The sequence below is a fragment of the Macaca nemestrina genome, chromosome 2 (assembly GCF_043159975.1).
Source record: "Macaca nemestrina isolate mMacNem1 chromosome 2, mMacNem.hap1, whole genome shotgun sequence".
Lineage (NCBI taxonomy): Eukaryota > Metazoa > Chordata > Mammalia > Primates > Cercopithecidae > Macaca > Macaca nemestrina.
The window spans coordinates 56,073,111-56,100,240 of record NC_092126.1 but is presented as its reverse complement, the minus strand read 5'-3'; the positions used below and the strand labels follow the sequence as shown (position 1 = coordinate 56,100,240).

General features: G+C 37.5%; 1 long non-coding RNA gene across 2 annotated transcripts in view; it reads right to left on the bottom strand.

Annotated features, from left to right (window-relative positions):
* Positions 1–26,493, bottom strand: part of LOC105499014 (uncharacterized) — a 118,962-nt gene extending 92,469 nt beyond the window's left edge. The window contains exon 1 of one of the 2 annotated variants that reach the window (XR_011619814.1): positions 25,800–26,493. This is a non-coding gene — a long non-coding RNA (uncharacterized lncRNA). The remainder of the gene's footprint in view (positions 1–25,799) is intronic. The other variant, XR_011619813.1, reaches the window with a different exon arrangement.
* Positions 26,494–27,130: the final 637 nt, after the last annotated feature.

The window sequence follows — 27,130 nt, the reverse complement described above, 5'->3', positions numbered from 1 at the left end:
AATATACTGTGCTCAGGAAACTAAGAGAAAACCACTGGAGTTGGAGAAACCGATGAAGAGAAGCTACACCTCAGAGGGGGATGAAGACAATCAATGAATAATGGAGAGATTGCATTTGTACTAATGCTCTCCCTCATCCCTTGCCCCCACCCCCTAAGAGGCCCTGGTGTGTAATATTCCCCTCCCTGTGTCCATGTGTTCTCGTTGTTCAACTCCCACTTATGAGTGAGAACATGCAGTGTTTGGTTTTCTGTTCTTGTATTAGGAAAAATACCTAATGCATGTGATGGTTGATGGGTGCAGCAAACCACCATGGCATATGTATACCTATATAACAAACATGCACATTCTGCACATGTATCCCAGAACTTAAAATAACTTCAAAGTTGATTTCAAACTAAACCACAAGCCTGCAGTAACCAAAACAGGATGGTACTGGTACCAAAACAGATATATAGACCAATGGAACAGAACAGAGGCCTCAGAAATAACACCACATATATACAACCATCTAATATTTGACAAACCTGACAAAAATGAGCAACGGGGAAAGGATTCCCTGTTTAATGGTGCTGGGAAAACTGGTTAGCCATATGTAGAAAGCTGAAACTAGATCCCTTCCTTACATCTTAAACAAAAATTAACTCAGGATGGATTAAAGACTTAAATGTAAGACCTAAAGCCATAAAAACCCTAGAAGAAAACCTAGGCAATACCATTCAGGACATAGGCATGGGCAAAGACTTCATGGCTAAAACACCAAAAGGGATGGCAACAAAAGCCAAAATAGACAAATGGGATCTAATTAAACTAAAGAGCTTCTGCACAGCAAAAGACACTATCAGTAGAGTGAACAGGCAACCTACAGAATGGGAGAAAATTTTTGCAATCTATCCATCTGAAAAAGGGATAATATCCAGAATCTACAAAGAACTTAAACAAATTTACAAGAAAAATCAAACAACTCCATCAAAAAGTAGGCAAAGGATATGAAAAAACACTTCTCAAAAAAATAGATTTATGTAGCCAACAGACACATGAAAAAATGCTCATCATCACTGGTCATTAGAGAAATGCAAATCAAAACCACAATGAGATACCATCTCATGCCAGTTACAATGGCAATCATTAAAAAGTCAGGAAACAACAGATGCTGGAGAGGATGTGGACAAATAGCAACACTTTTACACTGTTGGTGGGAGTGTAAATTAGTTCAAACATTGTGGAAGACAGTGTGGCAATTCCTCAAGGATCTAGAACTAGAAATACCATTTGACCCAGCAATCCCATTACTGGGTATGTACCCAAAGGATTATAAATCATGCTACTATAAAGACACATGCACACATATGTTTATTGCTTCACAAAAGCAAAGACTTGGAACCAACCCAAATGCCCATCAATAATAGACTGGATAAAGAAAATGTGGCACATATACAACATGGAGTACTATACAGCCATAAAAAGGATGAGTTCATGTCCTTTGAAGGGACATGGATGAAGCTGGAAACCATCATTCTCAGCAAACTCTCACATGGACAGAAAACCAAACACTGCATGTTCTCACTTATAAGTGGGAGTTGAATAATGAGAACACATGGACACAGGAAGGGGAACATCACACACAGGGACCTGTTGGGGGGTGGGGTGCTGGAGGAGGGATAGCATGAGGAGAACTACCTAATGTAAATGATGAGTTGATGGGTGCAGCAAACCAACATGGCACATGTATACCTATGTAACAAACCTGTACATTGTACACATGTACCCCAGAACTTAAAGTATAATAAAAAGATTATAAATTAGCACAATTATTTCTCTGATAAAAAGAAATTGCTTTTGTACCAGGACACCTTGCCAGATGTTATCATTGTAGTTTTTCTCTGGGAATCAAGGTGCTGAGAGTCACTTTAGATTTCTGTATCATTCAGGATACAGCCAGGAAAAACACTAACCACTCTAAGACTTTCAAAAAGATGGACGTGGTCACACAGCTTCCTGAGTTCAGATTCTTTAGAAAGGACAGCGTGAGACAAGGATTTGCATGCACGTGACTTTCTTTAGGAGAGCTTGTGGAGGAGGACTAAAGCAGGATAGAGAAAAGAGCAAAGAAAGATGTGGTTTAAGCAAACCCCAGTCCTTGGCCTGATCCACAGGGGGAGGAATCTGGAACACAAAACATGTCACAAAATCGTCCCCTCCTTGACAAAAGGAAGTTGACATTTTATAACATTTATCATCATTGGCTGCACCTGCTTTGTCAAGTCCTCCCAGGCAAGTCTTAACAAAGGGACAGTTTTGAGGCCTTAGCAATCAAAGCTTATAACAGGGTAATAAGTCCACCAAGCCACTAGGAAGATCTAGACAGAAACTAGAGTACCTCCTGAAACAGCTGATGGGAGAACGAAGAAGCTCACGAGGGAAAGGTGAGGCCACTCAGAGTTTGGCAACAGCAAGAAGTAGCTATCATTCCTAGGCCTGGCAAGACCAGCAGAACAGGTGGTACTACAAAAGCCCAGAAGCCAGGCCAACCTGTGGGATTGAGACATGGCAGGCACTTACCAGGCAAGCTGGGACCCAAAAGAAGAGGTGCTTTTTTGCAGAAATTGGAACTGTGGAAGAGATGCTGCTGAAAATGCCATGAAAATGGGGGGTGGGAGGAGAAAAAAAATATGACTGCCATCTTTTCATCCTCTGACCCTAACCTTGCCTCCTATTGGATAAACCTACCAGTGAGCACAAGAGCCTCTGGAAGATACTTTTCCATCACTCAGAGGAGAGTAGGGGAAGCTTGGGGAACAGATCTCATGGGCAACACGAAGTTAAGTGAGTGCCCACTAGAAGAACTGAGGGCAGCTCCTCCTAGAAGGGTCAACCTGTAACTCCACTGTCTGAAACCAGAGAATTCAGATAATCAGACTGTCTGCATGTAGCGACTCAGAATTGGGGGAAGAAAAGCTGATTAGGATGCCACGTCTCTGAAGTGGCAGCTTCCCAAATCAAGTCCAATTCTTGGCTTGCTGGACAGTTTGCAATCCCAACAGTTGCTATGTATAGGGAGTAGATCTTGTTCACGTTTTTAAATATATAATGTACAGTTCTTATGTATGCCTGATAGGTGTTCTGAGGATATATAGATGTCTCATCTAACTCTTTACCTTTTCTACTTTCTAAAGAAGTAAAATTCTGTTTACAGTTGTCAACCAAAAAGTATCTGAGACAGGTCTCAATCAATTTAGAAGTTTGTTTTGCAAACGTTAAGGACAATGCCTGGGAGGAAACAAACACAGAATCATAGAAACAGTCTGTGGTCTGTGCCTTTCTCCAAAGATGATTTTGAGGGCTTTAATACGTAAAGGGGAAAAGCAGGCTGGGAAAAAAGGGTAGAGGGGAGTGTATGGACAAATTACTAACTCTATATTGCAAGAGAAAAGGAGCAGGTAGGGTAGTAGTCATGTATTCTTCTTGCACTCAGTAAATTAGTACTCTATAGAAGATAAGGCAAACCTAGAGTAGCTACCAGTGGAGATTTTTTAACCTTTTATCTGAAGCTATCTGCTTAGGAACAAAAGGAAAGGCAGCTTCTTGCATGACTCAGCTTTCAGCTTAATTTTTTTTCCTTTTGGCACAGTGAATTGGGGTCGCAAGCTTTTAATTTTCCTTTCACACAGTAAATTGGGAGTTGGGGGGGTGGGACTAACAATATCCAATGGTCTTCAGGAAAAAGAAATTTGACAGTGCCACTCTTGCCCTTGAAAACCTGCATCAGCAACACAACTTTGGCAACAGAGTACATTAGATGATTCCTAGGAAATGGAAACCAAAATGACAGCTGAGTAAAAAAACTATGAAAAGTAAAATAGACCAACAGACTACACAGGTTTTTGGAAACAAAATAACTTACCATTTTTTATCTTTCATATCTTTCATTCCCCATTTAAAATTGATTTCTGTATTTTAAGTCTACTGAATTGTATTTTTTATTGATCACATTGACTCATCACATATATATATATACACACACACACACATATATACATATATATAACATTTTCTCTCCAAAGTGGCTATAAAAATGTGCGCTGTGTGATATCTGCAAGATACTCATCTAGAAGAAATGATCTATGGACATTTTGATGAAATGCTTTATTCCAATCCCATGCTTGGCTGGTGGTATTTCACAGGTTCATTTGTAAGTAGGTTCATTTTTTTAAACTTGCTTTTCAAGGTGGTGATGAGAAATTGGTAATTTATAACATCATAATGCCATTCTCAGGTACTTCATTGTCTTGGGATTCATATATCTTAATTGAATTTAGAACATCACCATTTGAGCCTCAAAAAGTATTTGCAAGTAGATATTTCTTTTCCTATAATGAGGATTAAACGATCTGGGGCAGAAAGTTCTGATCAATTCAAGAGGTGCTGCTTGTCCCCCGGAGGAGCCTGCAAAGATCAAATCCATGTTTTTATATGAGAACTTTTTGAAGAGCTTGAAGTAACTGCTAAAGTGTCTGGAATGTCTAGTGGTTTAAATGGTCTTTTCTGGGAAATGTTAAACATTAACTTTCTGAAAATGCATGATTAGAGAAGGAATAGAATGAATTCACGTACAAGAGTGGTATGAAGGATAGTGTGTTAGGCTATTCTTGCATTGGTATAAAAAATGCCCGAGACTGGATAATTTATAAGAAAAGAGGTTTAAATGGCCAATGGCTCTGCAGGCTGTCCAGGATACACAGTGTTGGCATCTGCTTCTAGGGAGGACTTAGGAAGCTTTTACTCAGGGAGGAAGGTGAAGCGAGAGTAGGTATCTTACATGGCAGAACAGGAGCAAGAGAGAGAAAGCAGTGGGAAGGTGCCGCACACATTAAAACAACCAGATCTCCTGAGAACTCACTCACTATTGCAAAAACAGCACCAAGCCACGAGGGTCCGCTCCATGATCCAAACACCTCCCATCAGGCCCCACCTCCAGCATTGAGGATTACAATTCAACATGAGATTTGGGCAGGACAAGTATCCAAACTGTATCAGATAGGAAGTAAGTCACATATAGGGAGAAACATGGTATGCTTTTTTATTTTTTCACTTTACAAACTCTTTCATAATAATGTTTTATCATGGTGGGAAATTACAAGAAAGAGAGTGCTAGAAAAGTAGAGGAAGAATATTGGGAAGGGAAAGTATGGTTATGTTTCAAACAGATTAGAAAGGGAATTGCCTCTCCTTCCAATGCTACCAGTCTGCCTTCTGTAATGTAGGCAGTAGACTCCCCAGCAGAAAGTAGTGTCTTGAGGTCTAGTGTATCTCCTTTAAGCAAAATTATTCCAGATGTATGATAAAACATAGGAAACAGGAAAAATTCCCTAAAATATCACATGAACTATAATGAAAAGCTCTCCCTGCTGCCATGTCAATTCTCATCATCACAAAAGCGCCAAGTAGATAGTTTGATCTCTACAAGTGACTAAAGACAATTACTCTGGCAACTTTCATGGGGACCATCTCCACAAGATGGAGACATGGGGAGATTTTTCTAAAAGAGACTCTAGATCCTGTGGCATTTGTCCACTTTTCTAGGAGTTGTCCTCTCTCACTCTAGCCTCTAAAGTCCATCATCTTCACCAGCCACACATATGTATTGGGTACCTACCTTGTGGGACATACATCATACTATACTATGAGGGATGCCTAAGGGACAGGAAATGGCCTCTGATGTCCAGGAGCTACTGATCTCACTAGCTCTGTCTGTTCCTCTCCTCTTCCACCCTTCAACAATTCTAGCACTCAGGAAGATTGAGCACACATGTCCCTTTCCATGAGTTCTCTAATCACAATAGTTTCCTTTTTGAATATCTCTTACTTTCTGGAATCAGGAACTACAAAAAAAAGGGGGTGGGAGAGGGTGTCACCAGAGGCTGGAATGGCTAAGAAATACTTCTGAAATAAAAAGATATAAAGGTTGAGCCTAAAAGAACCAGCCATAGTGAGACAAGTTTGGAGAGGTAGGAAGGACCATCTAGTGAAGAAGATGATACATGAAAGGTCCAGAGGTATGGAATCAGAAATGCTGAATGTGTGTGTTCTGCTTAAGCTATTGTGGAAAAAAAGTTTGTATAGTGCTGAGACCAGCTTTGTCATAGAGACCCTAACCTAGCGGCACTAGAGGAATTAAAGACACACACACAGAAATACAACATGTGGAGTCTGAAATCAGGGGTCTCACAGCCTTCAGAGCTGAGAGCCTCAAACAGAGATTTACCCACATATTTATTGACAGGAAGCCAGTGATAAGCATTGTTTCTATAGTTTATAGATTAACTAAAAGTATTCTTTATGGAAACAAAGGGATGGGCTGAAATAAAGGAATGGGCTGGGCTAGTTATCTGCAGCAGGAGCATGTCCTTAAAGCACAGATCGCTCATGCTATTGTTTGTGGTTTAGGAACGCCTTTAAGCAGTTTTCCGCCCTGGGTGGGCCAGGTGTTCCTTGCCCTCATTCCAGTAAACCCACAACCTTCAGCGTGGGTGTCATGGGCCATCACGAACATGTCACAGTGCTGCAGAGATTTTGTTTATGGCCAGTTTTGGGGCCAGTTTATGGCCAGATTTTGGGGGCCTGTTCCCAACAGTATAGAAAATAGTGATTGCATAAATCAGTGCATTCAGACTTTAGTGCTGTCCAGCAGAAATGTAATGCAAGCCAAATATGTAATTTCAAATTTTCTAACAGACATATTAAAAAAGTAAAAAAGAAATAGGTGACATTCATTTTAGTAATATATTTTATTTGATTTAAACTACCCAATATATTATCTTAATGTGTAATTAAATATTATTCATGTGATTTTTATATTCTAGTTTTGTATGAGGCCTCTGAAATCCAGTGTGTACTTTACATTACAGCACATTTCAATTTGGACTAGCCACATTTGAAGTTTTCAATAGCCACACATAACTAGTGGCTACCATATTGGGCAGCACAACTTTGAAGTACATGAGAATCACCTGGAGAGCTTGTTCAAAACAGATTGCTGGGCCCCACCCCCAGAGTTTCTCAGACTTAGTAAATCCGGGGTGGGGTTCGATAATTTGCATTTCTAACAAGCTCCCAGGTGATGCAGATGATGGTTGGGAACTATACTTTGGGAACCACTGATACAGGTAAGTGGCTCTCAAGCCTAGAAAGCCCTGAGGAGTTAAAAGCAAGGAAAAATTTTCTATCTCCTGATCATACCCTGAGCCACTTAAACCAAAAACTTTAGAGGTGGGGCCCTGGCCTTGCTACTTTTTAAAAGTTGTCCAGGAAATTTTTACCAGCCAGATCAGAGAACCACAGAGGTAGGAAAAAACTAGAAAGATGCTTTAATAGAAAATGGAAGTCTAAGTTTAAAAAAAAAAAAAAAAAAAAAAAACTAACTAAATTTTATAGGTAATTTTTAAACAGCATAGTGATAAAAGATGAAAGCAATATTTTGACTTGCTTGAGTTGCTTGCCCTGGTGAAAAGAATAACCTACAGCAGGAAATGGTTAGAGAAAGGTTTAAAATCATTCAAGTGCTTGAAGAAATGAAGTGGGGCAATGGGAGGAGGGGGAAATGAGGGAGTTACTCTCAGTCCAATTACATGACTATTCTACAAAGTGATGGAATAAAGACGATGAACTATGGGCAAACTGTGGTATTTGTTTAGTTCAGCATAGAGTCATAAAATAGTGACTACAAATGGAAATGCCTACAAAGGCCCCATAAGAAAGGTAGCAGAAAAGGAGTGATGAGGAAAAGTACTAAAAATGAAGTCAGATGCACACATAGTGTGAACGATGGAGGTTATATTTGATTTAATTTGCTAGGCCTGATCTCAAGGGGGGTGGTCCTCTCCTGTTATTTGTCCCCCATTTGTGTCCATTCCTCTTGCTCCTAAACTTTTTTCGTTTTTTTCTTAGACCAGACGTGGTCCTCTCTTCAAGACTCCTGATCTCTAGGAAATAGAATCTCCTTGACTGAGCCTCTGGTTTCAGGTCAAAGCTCTGGGGAAATGAGTTCTCAAAGATGCATTAAGTCAGCTATAACAGTGAACAAAGCCAACAAAGGTCAGCTGTTCATGGAGAAACAGTCCCAGTTCTGGGATGACTAAAAATAGAGGTATGTGTGGGTGGCTGACAAGCATAAGTTCATAAGGAAAATGAAGATTTCAAGACCTTTAACCATATTATCTATCAAATGCCATAGGCATATACTCTGTAAGAGCAGAGATGAATTGCTGCCAACATGTCATATAATTTAGGTCACATAAAAGTAACAGAGAAAAGCCACAATAATCAATGAAACTCCTGGTAGCACAGGTCCTCTCCACACCACCTCATATATGGAATTTAACTCACTATGCCAACAGTAACCAACAGAAAATAGCTGAAATGGTAACTACAGGTATCAGTCAACACATATTTAAAACGTTATTTCATATCACTGTAATTTATACCCATCTTTTCTCCTTGTTTCAGGCTGATTCCATTCAATGTAAGAGTCTGGACAGCCTCCAAAGCCTGTTAATGTTAATAAGAACATTGATAAGATTCTTAACAAGCTTTTAGACTAAGCTGTCATTACCTTTACTACATCCTAGATTCCTTGCTCTCCATCTGGTATTTCTTTCTTGACATCTCTTTTTACTCATCTATAGTCTTAAAACATTCCCACTGAGCCTATTAACAAATTGCCAAACAGATTGGCAATTAAATTGCATCCTCGAGCCTAAATTTTAATTCTGAAGAGCCTTCTTTCTTTTTACAACATACCCCCTGAAATTGCTGGCTCAAATCTTGCTCTGGACCAGAGATCCTTCTTTCCCAAAATAATTGCACTCCCAGATCCATGATCAGCAAACTACCGAATGTCATCACTTTTGTCTAGGAAATCTCCACGCTGTGTTGGTGTTTATCCATAAATTCACAATCACTTTTGATTTCTTGGCAAGGGAATTATTTTTGAAACTAGACTACCTCGGTTAAACATTCTGGATCTTACTAATCTCCATAGTTTTCATTTGCTGTTATTTGAGACTCTATTTCCTCCATCTGGTTCTACATGTCCTACTAATAACAACAACAGCAAAAACTACTTCTCTACTCACTACACTTCTGACACCAAATGTGTTTTTCCACCCCAGCAACCAATTCTCCAACTCTCTGGACACCGAATGCATGTCCTATAATTTAATTCAACCGAAACTAACTACCTGGAGTTAGTGCAGACCCCACGGTTTATGGGTTCAATCATACAAGACTGCCCCACTCACCTCCACTTCAGATGTCAATTGCAAGTAATGTGCCATCAAATTACTCACAAATCTGTCTGATTTGGCTATAAATTGGGAGTTCCTGTGACCCTCTCCTTATACTTGATAATTTGTCATAATGGCTCACAGAACTCAGGGAAATCATTTACTTGCATATACTAGTTTATAATAATAGATATTATAAAGGATTCAAACAAATGGCTAGATGAAGAGGCACATACGGTGAGGTCCAAAAGAGTCCTGAGAATAGGAGCTTCTGTCTCATGGAGTTGGGGCACACCACCCTCCCAGCATGTGGATGCATTCATCAACCTCAGAGCTCTCTAAACCTCATTGTTTAGGGTTTCTATTGAGGTTCCGTTTATCATGCCTCTTTTAGAAACATGATTGATTAAATCACTGGCTATTGATGATTAGCTCAATTTTCAGCCTCTTTCCACTCCCTGGAGGTCAGGAGTAGGGCTGAAAGTTATAACTCTCTAATCATGCTGTGATCTTTCTAGTGACCACCCTCCAATCTGAAGTTATCTAGGGGTCTCTAGCCACCAGTAATCTCATTAGCATACAAAAAATACTCTTACCACTCAGGTGATTTCAAAGATCTTGGAAGCTCTCCTGTCAGGAACCAGGGACTAAGACCAAATATTATAACAAAAAAAATGCTTCTAGCACCCCTTTTGCTCAGAAAATTACAAGGATTTTAGTAGCTCTGTGTCAGGAACCTGAGATAGAGACTATATATATTTATATACATACACATATATGTATATATATACATATATACACATATACATATATATACACACACATATATATGTGTATATATACACACACATATATATGTGTATATATACACACACATATATATGTGTATATATACACACATATATATCACCTATATATCATGATATATATATATCACATCTAGTTTTGATGGTGATTGAAAAGAGTCAATTGCTATATTATAAAAAGAAAATTATGACCCTTCCTTAATGACTGAATCTTAGATTCAATCAAGAAACCATGAGATACTAATTTTCATTGTCACTCTAACTTTTCAAAGAAAAGTTAAAAGTTATTTGGATTTAAAACTTAAAATACACAATTGATGAATGAGTTAACTATTTTTAATGATGCTAATATTAATGGTTCATCAAACCTTTTCAAGGCAGAAATGATTCAGAACATTTACCTTGTGAAATTAATGAAACTAAAGCAATTATTAAAAAAAAAACATTTCTTGGAACTGTGAATAGGACAGGAGTCAGCATCTACTCTAAAGACTTCTTCAGATGTTCAAGCCTTGTTATCACTCAAAGCAGTCTTAGGGTCTTTGCACAGTGAAACTCAGCAAATATTTCCCAAAACAAGGTGAGCCTTACTGGATTTATTCAAGCCACTGTGCTTTGCAAGCTTGGAAAATGCATTCACCAGAGCTTGGATTTCTAAAGAAGAATTGCTCCTGCTATTACACTGAGTAGGCGTTGGAACATTCATTCTGGGTAAACTTCTTTACAATGTAATCTGCTGGAAAATAGCTACAGCAGATACAATACCCAACTTTCATTTAATTAGTATTTTTTGGAGGCTCCTAAGAATTCTTGCGTGGATCAGCGCTCATGAATATTAAACATAAAGGATAAAAATCTTACAAGTAATCGCTGCCCTGTAAATGCTTCACTTGGTTAAGCAGATTTTTTGTATTTATCAGCTAATTCTCAACTGGATCTTAACTCTTTTCAAATGAACTAGCTCCCTACTTGGATCTTATGCAGATCACAGCTTGTTTGGGAACCTATGCAGCAAAATTAAGCTTTACAAACATCAGTCCACAATATGGTGCTCTCAGAAAGACCTTAACTTATACTGCAGTGTGGAGTGGAGCCTAGGGGGCTTTGGTGGAACCACACTGGTAAATTATGCTTCAAATTTGGGCTTTTCTAAAAAAAAAGGAAACAAACTGTTAGAGCAATTTTGATTCAAAGTCTAGAGACCTGTTACTAACAGAGGAAAACTCTACATCAGAAACTTAAATCAAACACTTAACATTTAGGAGTCTAAACACAAAGGAAAATTGCAAAGAACATCTTGTTAATTTTCAAATAATTTTACCAATTCTACAATGAGAAATCTATTGTATAAATAATTGATTAAAAAAATAAGTCAGCATACAGTACAATTTTATCTTACTAGGATTGACGTCAGCTCTCTTTTTTTTGGTTTTGTACTTCCATCTACCCAAGAGCCACACTAAGTATTAACCTTCAATCACTGTGTAACTGATTTGTATCACTAGTCTTGAAAGCAAGATCTGTATATTCTTTCTTTTTTTTTTATTGTTGGTATCTATCAAAATGTCCAGCACACAGTAGATTTTTAGTAAACATTTGTTGTAAAGAACTTGACTTCAGCAAATGGGTATAGATGGCACTATATGATCTACACAGCATTAGCTGAGGTTTACAAGCAACATTCCCAGTGCCATAACCTCTAGGTTGGCTTGTGGGCCTTCAATGCTTGCATAAGCTATTTGGGTAGGAGCTAAATCTAAGTGTGAAAAAAAAAACCTCAAGCTGGGCCTGTCTGCTGACTATTAAGAAATAATAAGTTATTCATAGAACTGAGGAAACAAAAAGCAAGCTGCATGCAATATATTAGCTAGTACTACTAAACAATTTTATGTAAACTTCTAATAGATTTTGATCATCCAAGCATTACCAAATGGCCTAAAATGTAAACCTCTGTCTTACAGACTTCTTTTTGCATCTGTGCCCTTAGAAACTCACTGGTATTATTTATTTAACTTGACACTGAGGTTTTTTAAATTTAAAATATAATAGTCAATGTAAAATATTTAGAAAATATCGGAATCTGTGAAAAAATTCTAAATCATTTTTATTCTTCTGGTCAAGGAGAATATTAACATTATAGTTATCATCTTCCAATATTTTTTAATACGTAGAAACCACAACCCTCACAGATAAAATCAGCTCTCCCCCGTGGAAGCCTTCTCATACAGATCTCACCAAGGGCTCAACATTATATATGAATGAACAAACAGAAACATATAGGGAAAAGAATGCAAAGACACATATATGTCAAAAGTAAACTTGCTTATGAGAGGGAGAGTAGACTCTTAATTTCATTGTGTGTGTGTCGCCTCCCAAAGTGCTGGGATTACAGGTGTGAGCCAATGCGCCCAGCTATTTTTGACTCTTCTTACATTTATTATTTTATTATAATTTTTTCAGATTTTTGTTGGTTTTGAAAAACAGATAAAATAGAAAATAAATAAAATTAAAATACAAAACCAGAAAAAAAAAGCTCAAACTTACTATAGCTATCAAAACTGAATCCAACCAACCCATATAATATTTAGGGCTTTTATTAAGAAAGTTGCTCAGAGTTCTGTGGTCTGTTTCCCCTGAGGATTTCAACCCAAAACTTAAAATTGTATTTCACCAGTATCGATAACCCACATTTACAATCACTTGTCTCACCTCCTTTTTCAGAATTTCTCCTGCAAAATCCTCCCTCCATACCCCACCATGCCACCATGTCCCAATGTGACTTTGCTCTTCCCAGTACCTACAGCTGAGCTCTGTTCCTCCAGGAACTGCTTTGTCACATGAGCACTTTACATTGCTGCTTCCATTTCCACCAGTGCTTTTTCTGTTATTGTACTTCTGTTGAACTCCACCATCTTCATAGGCACTACAGCTTCCTTTAATGGGTATACCACTTCCTCTAAGAATGTCCCCCACTGCCCCTCTGCCCCACCAGGCAGAGCTGCCACCTCCATTGTGTTAGCAGCTACTTTCTTGTGACCATTGGTTCAAGACTTGCTTGCCCTCTGAGCCTTCCATGTGCAGTGCTGCCCTGCGTTCTGTGGAGAAGACTACAGAGGACCCCTCTCTCATTTTGGATTATATTATGTATGAAGAATACCAAAGAAATACCTTTGTGACCTGATATCTTAAGCAGTTTATAGGAACATGGTATTTTCTCTTTTTTAATTACAAAATTTCTCCTCTAGGAAATATGAATAAAGAATAGAACAAGGGGAACATGGCTGCAATAGGAGATAAATACTGGGCTCTCTTCAGGCCTCTCAGTCCTATTTATTCCCTACCTATGACCACAGATTTGTTAAGATTTGACTTGTTGCCTGACATCCTCTTCCCTGAGAATCAAATTCTCTTCCAGCAGATGCCTCATTCTCTCATGCAATTAAGCCTCAGGGAACCACCCTGTCAATTTCCCAGACACTATCATACCTGTCAGTATTCCAAGGGTGTACTTGGCTAGGGCTTAAACTGAAAACTCCACTAGAGATATAAAAAAATGACTTGAATAAATAAAGAACAATACCATATTCCTGAGTGAGAAACAACATGTATTTACAAGATCAATTTTTTTCTAAATTAAATAATAGCATTAACCAATCTGTCAGACTTCACCAACAGGAGGAACAAAATAAAGTCACAGAACTTTTAACATTTAGATTAATATGACTTTGATCTCTATTCTGTTCATCATGAAAATTCATGGTTGAGATGAAACATTTATTATTACATGTGCTTTGTTTATCTTCCCAAGAAAGATATGGCCTATGGTTATAATTAAGCCAGAATAATGGAAGGGAAATGTTCTCTTTATTCATAAATTTCTTATAAGCTTTGGTTCTTAAGCTTGTTTATGATTATATAGAGAAAAATCATATCATACTATTATAATTATCCATTATGATATTACCAGCCACTATAGAGTTCTGTCGTTATCAATAAAGCTAAGGTATTTAATTGAATTATTTCATTAAGCTGCTGCATTTAGTTTACATACATGGTTATTGAACAAACATATTTAATATTTTTTAAATAGGTGACCTTTCTTGGAAGAGTTTCCTGAAGTTTATTTAACTTCTTTCCTTCTTATTTTATGTGATACTTCCTAGTTGTTCAGGCCAAAGATAGCCATCAGCAAATGAAGATTAAAAGGCCAAATTTCTTAGTAAGAAAGTGAGTGGATGATATTCTGTTCCTGGAAAGGACCCTTAATAATCATCCTATTCAAAAGTCAAAGAAGAAACAACATTTCGATGAAATGAAACTTGTTTTAGTTTTATTAGGAAGCCTCAGGGTAAACCTTTATTTTCATATTTTTGGAAATACTCTGAGTAGAATTCAAATATATTACCACATTAGCTAAGATGTCTTAAAATGTCAAAGAGGGGATATACTGGTTTCAGAATTTTTATGGATGGGTAGTTGATTTCTTTTCTAATAATTCATTTAAAAAAATGCTCAATTTTTTATGGATAAAAAATACTATTGAAAAGAAAAAAAATCAGTTGCTCAGTTTTATGTTTAAATATGAAGGCATTTAATTGACTGCTGAATAAAAGGTAGCATGCATAACCTTTTTAAAAAATTATCAAAAGGACTGTCCTTGATGTTAGCCTGACATTTTTCCCTTTGATTAGTCAAAAATAACATCATGGACTTATATAGCACTTTCCTTCAAAGGAACCAAAGAATGTGCCTTAAAAAAATTATCCATCTCCCATTATCTCTACAGAGATAAAGGTGAAAGGGACTTGCATTCTTTCTAATGAATAGTGGCTGTCTAAAGTAAAGGAAGTTCACCTGTGCCCCACTCCACGAGCTATCTGCGCACTCCCTTCTTCCCACACCCACGTCCTGGTAAGTGATGGCCTTCCCCACCCAGTTCAGTATCTCCTAACAAATCACAGTGAAATACTAAATCCAGCTACAAATGTCCACTATCAGGAAGTCATTTTGGCCTCTTGCTTCACAGACCATGGAATCCAGAGAAACTCTTCTTAGGGATAAGGAATCTTGAGTCATATTAGTTCTTTCACCATTTCTTCATTTATTCAACTGAAATCCCTATTGAACTTATACTATGTGTAAGGCTTTGTAGTAGATGCCAGAAAATCAATACTGAGCAAGATCCACTAGGGCCATGCCCTCATGGGGCTTAGATTCTAACTGGAGACATAGGTATTAACCAATTAATTCCACAAGTAATTATTTAAGTAAAATTGGGGAAAAGTATTCTGAAGTGGAAATAATGGATGCTATGAAAGCATGAAATGGGTGATCTGTCTGGAGGGTCAGAGATAGCTTCTGTGAGGCAAATACATTGATCTAGGCTCCAAAATAGCAGCAAAAATTAACTAGGCTAAAACAGGAGGAACAGCATTCCAGGAAGAGCTACAATTTACTCCAAGGTTCTGAAGTGGAAAGAAAAACCATACTGATTATTGTATTGAGGAGGACCAACTATATAGATAATTATAAGTTAGACTCTGTGGGAGTGCTTCATAAATAGCAAAACTCTGACTGAAAGTTAGTGATTATTTTTACTGGTTGTCACTATTACTGTTATTCTCTGAGTTTGGTGGTTTTCATGGCTTTTTCTCTTACTACTGCCCTTAAGAAGGATGTTGGATCACCCTTCTCTACTTCTTGGCAACATCTGAACAAATATTACAGTTGTTTAAAAAGTTACAGTTTTTAAGACTAGCTATACCTCTAAAACTCCAGTCTAAATCAAAACGTTAATATCCCATTTAATTCCGTATCTGCCCCGCACCACCACCACCACCCACTTATGCCCCACTCCCATCTGCTCAGGTCAGATCTGTGGCCTGAGGGGGTTTGCTGATCTTTTCTCCCTTTCCCCCTATTTGACCTGGTACTCACACCTCCAGGGTCATGGGGGTGGGAGGTAATTGTCAGAGAAGAAATTAAAGGATAACAGCATTGTCTTCCTTGTCTGGTGCTGTTATAATCTATATGCATCCTCAGTGATGGCAGGTACAGAATGCAGGTTCTTTCACACTTTCTTAGAGAGTGTTGGAGAGCTTTCTGGAGACTCCCTCTATGACTGCTACATGGCACCATTCTCTGACAAGGTAATGGACCTTTAATGACCCCTCTCATCTCTGCATCCTTCACTTTCATTCCAGTGATGATCTCACAGACTCAGCTGAGCTCATCACACTCCATAAACAATCTTCTTTAACAGGGTCCTTTCAAGATGGCACAAATGGCTATTTTTCAAGAGATTCACTTGGCCTGTGGAAATGTGCATCCATTCTGTTGATATCAAAACTAGCTTCTTTGCTCTTCCTGCTGTCATAGACAACTCTACCTTGCCTTGAATTTCAAATCCCCCAGGCACCAGTGTCTGTGTTATAGACATTCCCAAATGCCCTCAAGATCAGTAAGGGAAGTATAAGGCAAGACTATGCATTTCTGCAGTTCAATAAATATCCAGCTGAGGAATAAAATTCCAGTCCCTTCTCTTGCAAAAAAAACAAAACAGTGACATTATCAACCACAAAAATCTCTAGAAAACAACTCATTTTACCTTAAGGGAGGGAAGACTGCTATATAGACAACTTTTTCTTTTCAAATTTTTATTTATCTAAGCTATTTGAAGTAATGTACACAAAGCCATATATCTTTTAGTATGTCCTGCTTAGAAATGTCTCTTTGCAAAATGTGACAGGGTTCCATCATCCATCAGGCTCAACTGGGGACTTCAGCTGAAATCCTGAGATGATAAGAAAAGTACCATTTAATATCCCGTTACAGAAATGTTAGTTACTGTAACTAACTTTTGTTTTTGTTTGTTTGTTGTCTTGTTATCATTGTCATTGTTTTTATTAAACTATTGTTATATTTGTTGTTTAGAGAATACTGAGACACTAATATCATTGTGAAATTTATCATCTTTCCCCATGAAAACTTGTGTAGAAGATGCTGACTCTTCAGAACTGAAGAACTATTTACCAGTCTCTAGGGGTACTTTTGGCAGAGCCCTTTAGTTGTCTATCTCTTTTAGGAATTGGGTTGACTGAGGAGAGTCACCTCATCCTGAGCCATCCTTATCCCCAGGTCACACTACCAATTACTGATAGATACAGAGGCATAAAGACTGCTCCCTTACCCTTAGAACAGCTTGAAAGGGATATCCATTCACTGAGATTGCATCGCAGCCTAACTTCTCTAAAGTCCAGTCCTCCTTCACTTCATTCAATCCACATGGGTGGATCACAAAAGCATTGCTAGCAAACTTCTTGCATGCTAATTGCAGTCTCACAATCTGCTTCCCAGGGTATCCAACCCATGACAGATTATGAATAAATAAAGAATACCCACTATCTTTGCTTCTACTAAACATTTTTCTGAGGTCTTAGTCAATGCAAAGTGACAAGAAAAAGAAAGCGAGCTTGCAGTTCAGGCAAGGTGGAGGTTGCAGTGAAACAAGATCATGCCACTGCACTCCAGCACTCCAGCCTGGGTGACAGAGCAAGACTCTGTCTCAAAAAAAAAAGAAAAAAGAAAAAAAAAAGAGATTGCAAATGAGGAAATAAAGCAGTCATTATTTACAGATAACATAATCATACATAGAAAATTATAAATAAAGTATAAGAATCAATAGAAATCCCACGGGAATCGCTTGAACCCTGGAGGCGGAGGTTGTGGTGAGTTGAAATCGTGCCACTGCACTCTAGCCTAGGTTATAGAGTAGAACTGTCTCTCAGAAATAAATATATTACAAAAATGTTTAAATTTTTATAGTATTGAACATAAAGCTTTAAAAAAGTTTTAAGGTTTAGCAAGTAGATTATATTAAGTTTTCATTTAATAAACTTTTCTTGAGTTCTTTACACCAGGCATCAAGCTAGTAAGCACTGTTCATATCACTAAATTATGGAATAGAAAGGGCACTGTCTCTCAAGAGTCCAATAATTAGGTTGAGAAAAACAGAAAATGTTCAGAATAACTAGTCTGAGTGAGGAGAGCATTTTTTTGTATCTGAATAAAGGAATATTTCTTATGAATATTTTATCTCATATATCCACAGAAAACACAGACAAACTTGAAATGCCAACTACTTCATTGTAACATATGTTTTTCAAATTATTTTTAATGTGAATATTCCTAGCTTTTGAAATTTTTATAACCAGAGTAAACACGCTATGTGCTTTGCCTTTTCATATCCCATGTATTATTTCCCACATATTAAGATATTCTAAATTTTGTGCATCTTTAATAACCATATAGTATCTACTATTATTTGTGGACCACGCAGTTTATACAACCAGTTTTTTAGATTTCTTTTTTTTTTTTTTTTTTTTTTTGAGACAGAGTCTTGCTCTATCCCCCAGGCTAGAGTGCAGTCGTGTGATCTTGACTCACCACAACCTCCGCCTCCCGGGTTTGAGCGATTCTCATCCCTCAGCCTCCTGAGTAGCTGGGATTACAGGTGCCCACCACCACGCCCAGCTAGTTTTTGTATTTTTAGTAGAGACGGGGTTTCGCCATGTTGGCCAGGCTGGTCTCAAACTCCTGACCTCAGGTGATCTGCCCGCCTCAGTCTCCTAAAATGCTAGGATTACAGGTGTGAGCCACTGCGACCAATCCAAAATTTTTACTATGAAGGTTTTCTACTTTCAAAAGTATATGTATGCAAGAAAACACAAAAAGAATAAAGGGAAAAAAAGTATATGTATTTGTATGTATATTTTCATTTTGGGTTGTTTTCTCAGAGTGTATTTTTTAAATAAACATTTTATTTTAGAATAGGTTTAGGTATATAGGAAAATTGTGAGGGGCCGGGCATGGTGGCTCACACCTATAATCCTAGCATTTTGGGACGCTGAGGAGGGCGGATCACGAGGTCAGGAGATCAAGACTATCCTGGCCAACATAGTGAAACCCATCTAAACCAAAAATACAAAAATTAGCTGGGTGTGGTGGTGGGTGCCTATAATCCCAGCTACTCGGGAGGCTGAGGCAGGAGAATTGCTTGAACCAGGGAGTTGCAGTGAGCCGAGACTGTGCCACTGCACTCCAGCCTGGCACAGAGTGAGACTCTGTCTCAAAAAAAAAAAAAAAAAAAAAGTGAGGATAGCAGCAAAAAAGTGTTTTACCTCCTATATAGACACATTTGTCCTCACAGTGCATGAGGCCCTGGAGGGAAAGTACACACTTCACATGGACTCTCTGTTCTAGAATCTATTGCATCCAGAGATCCATGAAATTGCTACTTTCCTGAATAACCATTTCAAGCTTTGATTTATTGTTATACTTGAGGCTTGAACTTTCAAGCTCATCCAGATGAGTTTTTTCCCTTGCATATATTTTAGGTGATCATACTTTTATTGGAATAATTAAAGTTGACAGTAAAAATAAGGCAAAAAATAAAATAGTACTAGCATTTACTCAGTGTCTGTGAGTGTCAAACACTGTATTAGACACACTGCCTTTGTTAAATCATTTAATCCCAACAATAACCCTAAAATGGAGGTATTATAATACCCATTGTATTTGTAAGAGAACGCAAAGTACCTGGTTTGTAATTAGTCAGGAATTTGAGTTTGTTTAGCTGTAAATTACACCACAGTTCTAGGTCAGACTAAATACAGTTTGAGTGTGTTCATCACCACAGTGGCAAAGACATGAAATCAACCTAGGCACTCATCAATGGTGGACTGGATCGCGAAAATGGGGTATACATACATCATGGAGCACTATACAGCCATTTAAAAAACACTCATGTCCTTTGCAGCAAATGCAGCTGGAGGTCATTATCCTAAGAGAATTAGCACAGGAACAAAATACAGATATCAAAAGAGGAAGCCAAACTATCCCTGTTTGTAGACAATATGATTTTACTCCTAGAAAAATCCCATACATAGTGTCTGGCCAAAAGCTTCTTGATCTGATAAACAACTTCAGCAAAGTTTCAAGATACAAAATCAATGTACAAAAATCAGAAGCTGGCCAGGCGTGGTGGCTCATGCCTGTAATCCCAGCACTTTGGGAAGCCAAGGCAGGTGGATCACCTGAGGTCAGGAGTTCAAACAAGCCTGGCCAACATGGCGAAACCCCATCTCTACTAAAAATACAAAAATTAGCCAGGTGCAGTGGCGGGCACCTGTAATCGAAGCTACCCGGGAGGCTGAGGCAGGAAGATTGCTTGAACCTGGGAGGCGGAGGTTGCAGTGAGCAAGATCATGCCATTGCACTCCAGACTGGGTGACAAGAGTGATAGCCCATCTCAAAAAAGAAAAAAAAAAAAAATCAGAAGCCTTGTCAGACACCAACAACATCCAAGCTAACAGCCAATTCAAGAATGCAATCCCATTCACAATAGTCACAAAACGAATAAAATACCTAGAAATAAAGCTAACCAGAGAGGTGAAAGATCCCTAAAATAAGAATTATAAAACACTGCTCAAAGAAATCAGAGATGACACAAACAAATGGAAAAACATTCCATACTCATGGGCAGGAATAATCAATATTGTTAAAATGACCATACTGCCCAAAGCAACTTATAGGTTCAATGCTATTTCTATCAAACTACCAATGGCATTCTTCATAGAATTAGAAAAATATATTTCAAATTTCATATGGAACCAAAAAATAGCCTAAATATCCAAGGCAATCCTAAGCAAAAAGAACAAAGAAGGAATCTTCATGTTACCTGACTTCAAACTATACTACAGGGCTATAGGAATCAAAACAGCATGGTACTGGTCCAGAAACAGACACATAAACCAGAAGAACAGAAGAGAGAGCCCAGAAATAATGCCACACACCTACAACTGTCTAATATTCAACAAAGTTAACAAGAACAAACAATGAGGACAGGACTCCCTATTCAATAAGTGGTGTTGGGATAACTGGCTAGCTATATGCAGAAGAGTGAAACTGGACCCCTTTCTTACACCATATACAAAAATCAACTCAAGATGAATTAAACACTTAAATGTAAAACCTAAAACCATAAAAATCCTGGAAGATAACCTAGGAAATACCATTCTGGACATAGGCCCTGACAAAGATTTCATGACAAAGATGCCAAAAACAATTGCAACAAAAACAAAAATGGACAAATGGGAACTAATTAAACTGAAGAGCTTCTGCACAGCAAAATAAACTATCAAGAGACCAAACAGACAACCTACAGAATGGGAGAAAATATTTGCAAATTATGCATCCAACAAAGGTCTAATATGCAGAAAAGTATGCAAAGGACATGAACACACGTTTCAAAAGAAGACATACATATGACCCACGAGCCTATGAAAAGATGCTCCACATCACTAATCATTACAGAAATGCAAATTAAAACCACAATGAGATACCATCTCACACCAGTCAGAATGGCTATTACCAAAAAGTCAAAAAATAACAGATGCTGGCAAGGTTGCAGAGAAAAGGGAACACTTATACACTGCTGATAGGAATGTAAACTAGTTCAGCCTTTGTGGAAAACAGTGTAGTGATTCCTCAAAGGACTTAAAACAGAATTACCATTCAACCCAGCAAGTTCATTATTGGGCATATACTCGAAGGAATATAAATCGTTCTACCACAAAGACACATACATGCACATGTATATTCATCGCAGCACTATTCACAAGAGCAAAGACATGGAATCAACATGACTGCCCATCAATGGTAGACTGGATAAAGAAAATGTGGTATATATGTACCATGGAATACTACACAGTCATAAAAAAGAACAAGATCATGTCCTTTGCAGCAACATAGATGGAACTAGAGGCCATTAACCTAAGCAAACTAAGAAGGAACAAAACAAACAAACAAACAAATACCATATGTTCTTGCTTATAAATGCACCTAAACAATGCAACACATGGACACAAAGAGGGGAACCACAGACACGGGGGGCCTACTTGAGGGTGGTGGGTGGGAGGAGGGAGAAGACCAAAAAAACTACCTACTGTATACCATGTTTGTTACCTGGGAGATGAAATAATCTGCACACCAAATCCCCATGACACGTAGTTTACCTATATAATAAACCTGCTCATGTATCCCTAAACCTAAAATAAAAGTTAAAAAAAGATAGGAAAACCAAATACTGCATATTTTCACTTATAAGCGGGGGCTAAACCTCAGGTACTCATTGACATAAAGATGACAACAGTAGATACTTGGGACGACTAGACGGGAGAGCAGGGAAGGGCAGTAAGCACTGAACAATTAGCTATTGGGTACTATGCCCACCACCAGGGAGATGGGATCATTCATACCCAAACCTTAGAATCATGCGATATACCCATGTAATAAAAATGCACATGTGCCATCGAATCTAAAATAAAAGTAGAAATTGTAAAAAATAAAGTAGTTTTTTAAATTTTCATAGTAAGAGATTTAATTCAGAAAAACTCAAGAGAATAAACATTGTAAAGGCTCATACTCTGGAGAAGTCCAGTACCTTAAAAAATGAAATTTTTATATTCAACATTACTGCAAACCATTTTAGAAAATGTACTGTAACAGCCTCAGGACCTTGTGAATATTAAAAGTGAAAGCAATTTATCTGTCACCCATACAAACCATTCTAATCCAGTTGTTTCCCCAAGTGATTTCCTGGAAACATTAATTCCACAGAATTTCTACAGACAGTAGGCATTAAATATGGGAGACTAAAATAGCAGTTCAGAGTGAAGGATCTAGGTTCAGAGAAGTTGAGTTCAAATCATACGTCCACCACTTATATGATCTTGAGTAAATTTCTTAATTGCCTTATGCTTCAGTTTTCTAATCTGTGAAACAGGAATAAAAATGGTATTTTTATCACAGGATTATTGTATGAATACATTAATACATGGTAGTACTCAATAATGAATAGTAAGTACATAGTAAGCATTCAATAATGGTACTGAATTATTAGTATTGTTATTGTTATTAGTATGAGTATTACCTTCCTTTTTAAAAAAAAATGGTCAAATACGCTTGGGATATGTTGGTTAATAAAATGAAACATGTCTCTCCTGAAAAAATAAATATAGTTTGAAACCATGACACAGTCAATAATTATATTTCATAATTTGTTAAATATTTTCATCATACCTTAAACACAGTGACCTATTGGACAGACTAAAAATATTGAACCCTATCCAATTTGTTGAAAACCTACAGTTCTTCATATTCTAAATCCTCCAATAAATTTTAAGGCATACACATATTTTTTAACCATATGATAGCTAATTTGCACACTTCACATGTTTTGTTATTCTCAGCGAAGACTGATCTGGTCATAAATATTTTATGAAATCTTCATGTGCTGTAGCAGAGTTTAATTTTCATACATATTAGGATTCAGCTGGAACAAAGCATTGTGATATTTGGGCTTTATATTTACAAAGGCTATATGATGACTTATCTACATTAAAATAGGTTTTAATATTTCTTGAGACTGCAGATGCAATCTATAGGGTAATTAAGAATCTGTTAGCAAGAAAGACAATATGTCATTCCTTTCATCTCTTTGAATCCATCCTGTTTTCCTAAATTTCATGTGTGGAGAACACCCACATATTCTACTGAGTTCCTTTGTAAACTCCCCTGTTTTACTTCTTAATGTTTATTTTAGTGAAGCATGTCATGGTCACTAAAAATTGCAATTAAAGAACTGCAAACAAATCTTTAGTATGACCTGGGGAAGAAAAAACATTTCACAATTGATTATAAATCCCCAGGTCTGTCTTTTTGGGGGGATTGATTTAGTAATAGACAGACTGTTGTTCCTCTTTTGACATGGGTTTCAAGAAGTAATAAAAGGCACAAAAGTAAGAATTGGTCTGGGCCGGGCGCGGTGGCTCAAGCCTGTAATCCCAGCACTTTGGGAGGCCGAGACGGGCGGATCACGAGGTCAGGAGATCGAGACGATCCCGGCTAACACGGTGAAACCCCATCTCTACTAAAAAATACAAAAAACTAGCCGGGCGCAGTGGCGGGCGCCTGTAGTCCCAACTACTCGGGAGGCTGAGGCAGGAGAATGGCGTGAACCCGGGAGGCGGAGCTTGCAGTGAGCTGAGATCCGGCCACTGCACTCCAGCCTGGGTGGCAGAGCGAGACTCCGTCTCAAAAAAAAAAAAAAAAAAAAAAAAAAAAGAATTGGTCTGATGAGAGCATGTGGACAGAATTCTGTAGATACACAAGTAATGTATATAAAGCTATCACCCCTAAATCCAATCCAAGAGCAGTGTCTCACATATAGACTCTAGACCCAAAAAGGAATACATATAATCTTCATTAGTGCCCTTCTTTACTTTTAAGGAGCTGCAAATACTTAGACTACAGCAAATGTTATTAACGTATGGCACCACAAACTCTCAGGTGTCTCCTTCTTATCTAGGAAGAATTTTCTCACTCATCTCACCTGTTCTTATACCTTGGTCCTCCTTCTCAACTGCTACTCCAAAGTGCACAGTTTCTTGTAATACACTCGGGACACTTCCTGACTTCCCAGTGCTTGGAATTAGGGAGAAAAGTTATCTGTTCTAAATCTCTCTCTACTTTCTGCATCCATTCATGAAATTGTGTCCTTTCTTGTCAGGATGGAAGTGAGGAAAAAAAAAAAAAAAAACTAAGCAGACAAAAGTGTAGGCAGAAGTCCATGAACCCCATGGGTTAACCATTTTATCCAATTCAACATGGAAAAAACGTGTTTCCTCAGAAAAATATATAATAGTAAATTACGAACTTTGAATTGTCTCTTTGAGAACTTTGAATTCTCCTGAGAAGGTGGTAGTGAAAATCAAAATTCTAATTTTCAAGTTAGATATGCATAAAAGCCTTTTTTAAATAATAGAGTCTTATATGACATTGTAGTCAAAAATTTTTGTGGTAGGAAAGAATAGGAAACACACAAGTTTAAGTCAATGACAATGCTTAAGATGTAATTCAATAATTTGAAAGATGTTTTATTCATACATAGCAGCAAATGAATAATATATTGTTACAGAATGAGATCATGCTTTAACTATTATTTTGTAGTCTTATTTTATAATTAAAAACATATTTCCATGTCAATAATTATAAATGTTTATCATTACAGATGCTGCAAAATATTCTATTTTGTGAATAAGCCATATTAAAAATTCCTCTATTTCTGCCTCCATTATAGGCTCTTTCCAGATTTTTCATTATTACAAACACAGTGATAACATAATAAATAAGTTATAGAATCCTGAACATTTATCTTTTTATTTTATTGAAAAATTGATGATTGAAAGATCGTGAGTATTTCTAAGCTTTTGTGTACACATTTTCAAATTGCCCTTCATGGAAGTTAGTAACAATTTATGTTCTCAACAGTAGTGTATAAAGGTCCCGTTTTCATACTTGACATACTTCTATGACATATATTAATTTGTAAATACATGATTATCTATTATTTTTATCTAAAATGAGACTGAAGTATCACCATTCTTCTAACCTCCTGTTCAAGCTGACATCCAGGAAATACAAATAGCTTGGCTTTGCTCAAATATGGATGGATTATCTTAAATATATGCCACTCAAATTACTTCTCAAGATGTACACAATTCACAGCGCTCCATTGTTTGCAGCGTCTATTTGAATCATCTTGTCAATACTCAGACAGTATTCAAAGAATACGCCGTTCTGAACTTACCCTTGCAAGATGCCTTAGAAGTGTCTGCCGTCAGCTGCAGCACACCTTCCTCCTTTCATCTGCAGATTTCTGAAACCGGTTTTGGCACGATATGTATCCTCATGTGGCATGGATACTAGAATATTGTTATGGGAATTTTTGAAAACAAAAATAAAGGAATATAAAAGCCTAGAATAGTTTGCTAATACATATTTCATCTAGAAGCTGGGCATTAAAACATCATTCTTTGGCTCCCATTAGACAAGGGGAAAGTTGATAGTCTGATCATAATTATGCCTGCATTGTCTTACTTTTAACACCCCTTATCTCAGAATTTTCTGCAGATCGTTTTACCGGCAAACAAGAGTATCCCCAAGCATATTTCTTTTTGTAAGGTTTTCTTTCTTTAAGTTGCTTCTCTTCAACTCTGGGATTTCCCTAGTTTGGATTTGCTGGTGAATTTCTGCCTTCTCTGTCTCACTTGAGACCTTTCCCCAACATTGGAAAAATAACATAGAAACTGAAAATGAACTTTGCAAAAACGTCAGTACACAATAATAAAGAAACTAGGAGAAGAGGGCAAGTTCAAAAATTAATAAAGATAAAATTCCCCATAATCTGCTATGCTAATTCTTTGCATTTTTTCCCAATAAAATAAGACAAATTGCTAAAATAAGACCACACAGAACCAACACAATATTATGACCTTTTATAAACTGAGAAGTGAAATGTTAGTGGCACAGAGTATTCTGGTCACAAGGAGAAAAGATTAAGGAACTACAGTTGTCCTTTTTGTTTTTGTTATTCCCCCTGCCATATGAGGAAACAAGGAGGCAAAGCAAGGTGGAAAAAGACAACCCTTAAGCCACAGGGTCTGGAATCTGTCTTAAAAGTCAAGATAACTTACAGCTAATTGTAGCTGTCTTGAAACCTTTCTGCGGAGGACCCACCCAGATCTCTAGGCAATTACAGCCTCACGGTGGAGATGGAAAAGTTAAAACACTATTAAAATCACAGTCAGTCAGAGGCAGAATTGGTCACAGAACTCTGCTTTTATTTTCTCCATCCCAGATCTCTGATAATTTTGGAGTCTGGAGTTCCTCTACCTTGCAGAGAAAAATAAGAAAAGAAAGAGGACCTGTAGGAACATTTGCACCCCCACCTAGAGGTTTTCACTTAAATGAAGTCACAATCTCAGTGTGTGATTCAATATATTTTCTTAATTGTAAATACCTTTTCTAGTTTTCTCCTTCGGTTGCTTGTGCTAATCCTTATGTTTTTCTCCACTAAATTTTTTTTTTTTTTTTTTTAGAGAATTGAAGGACTCACATTAGGTATGGAAACAAACACAT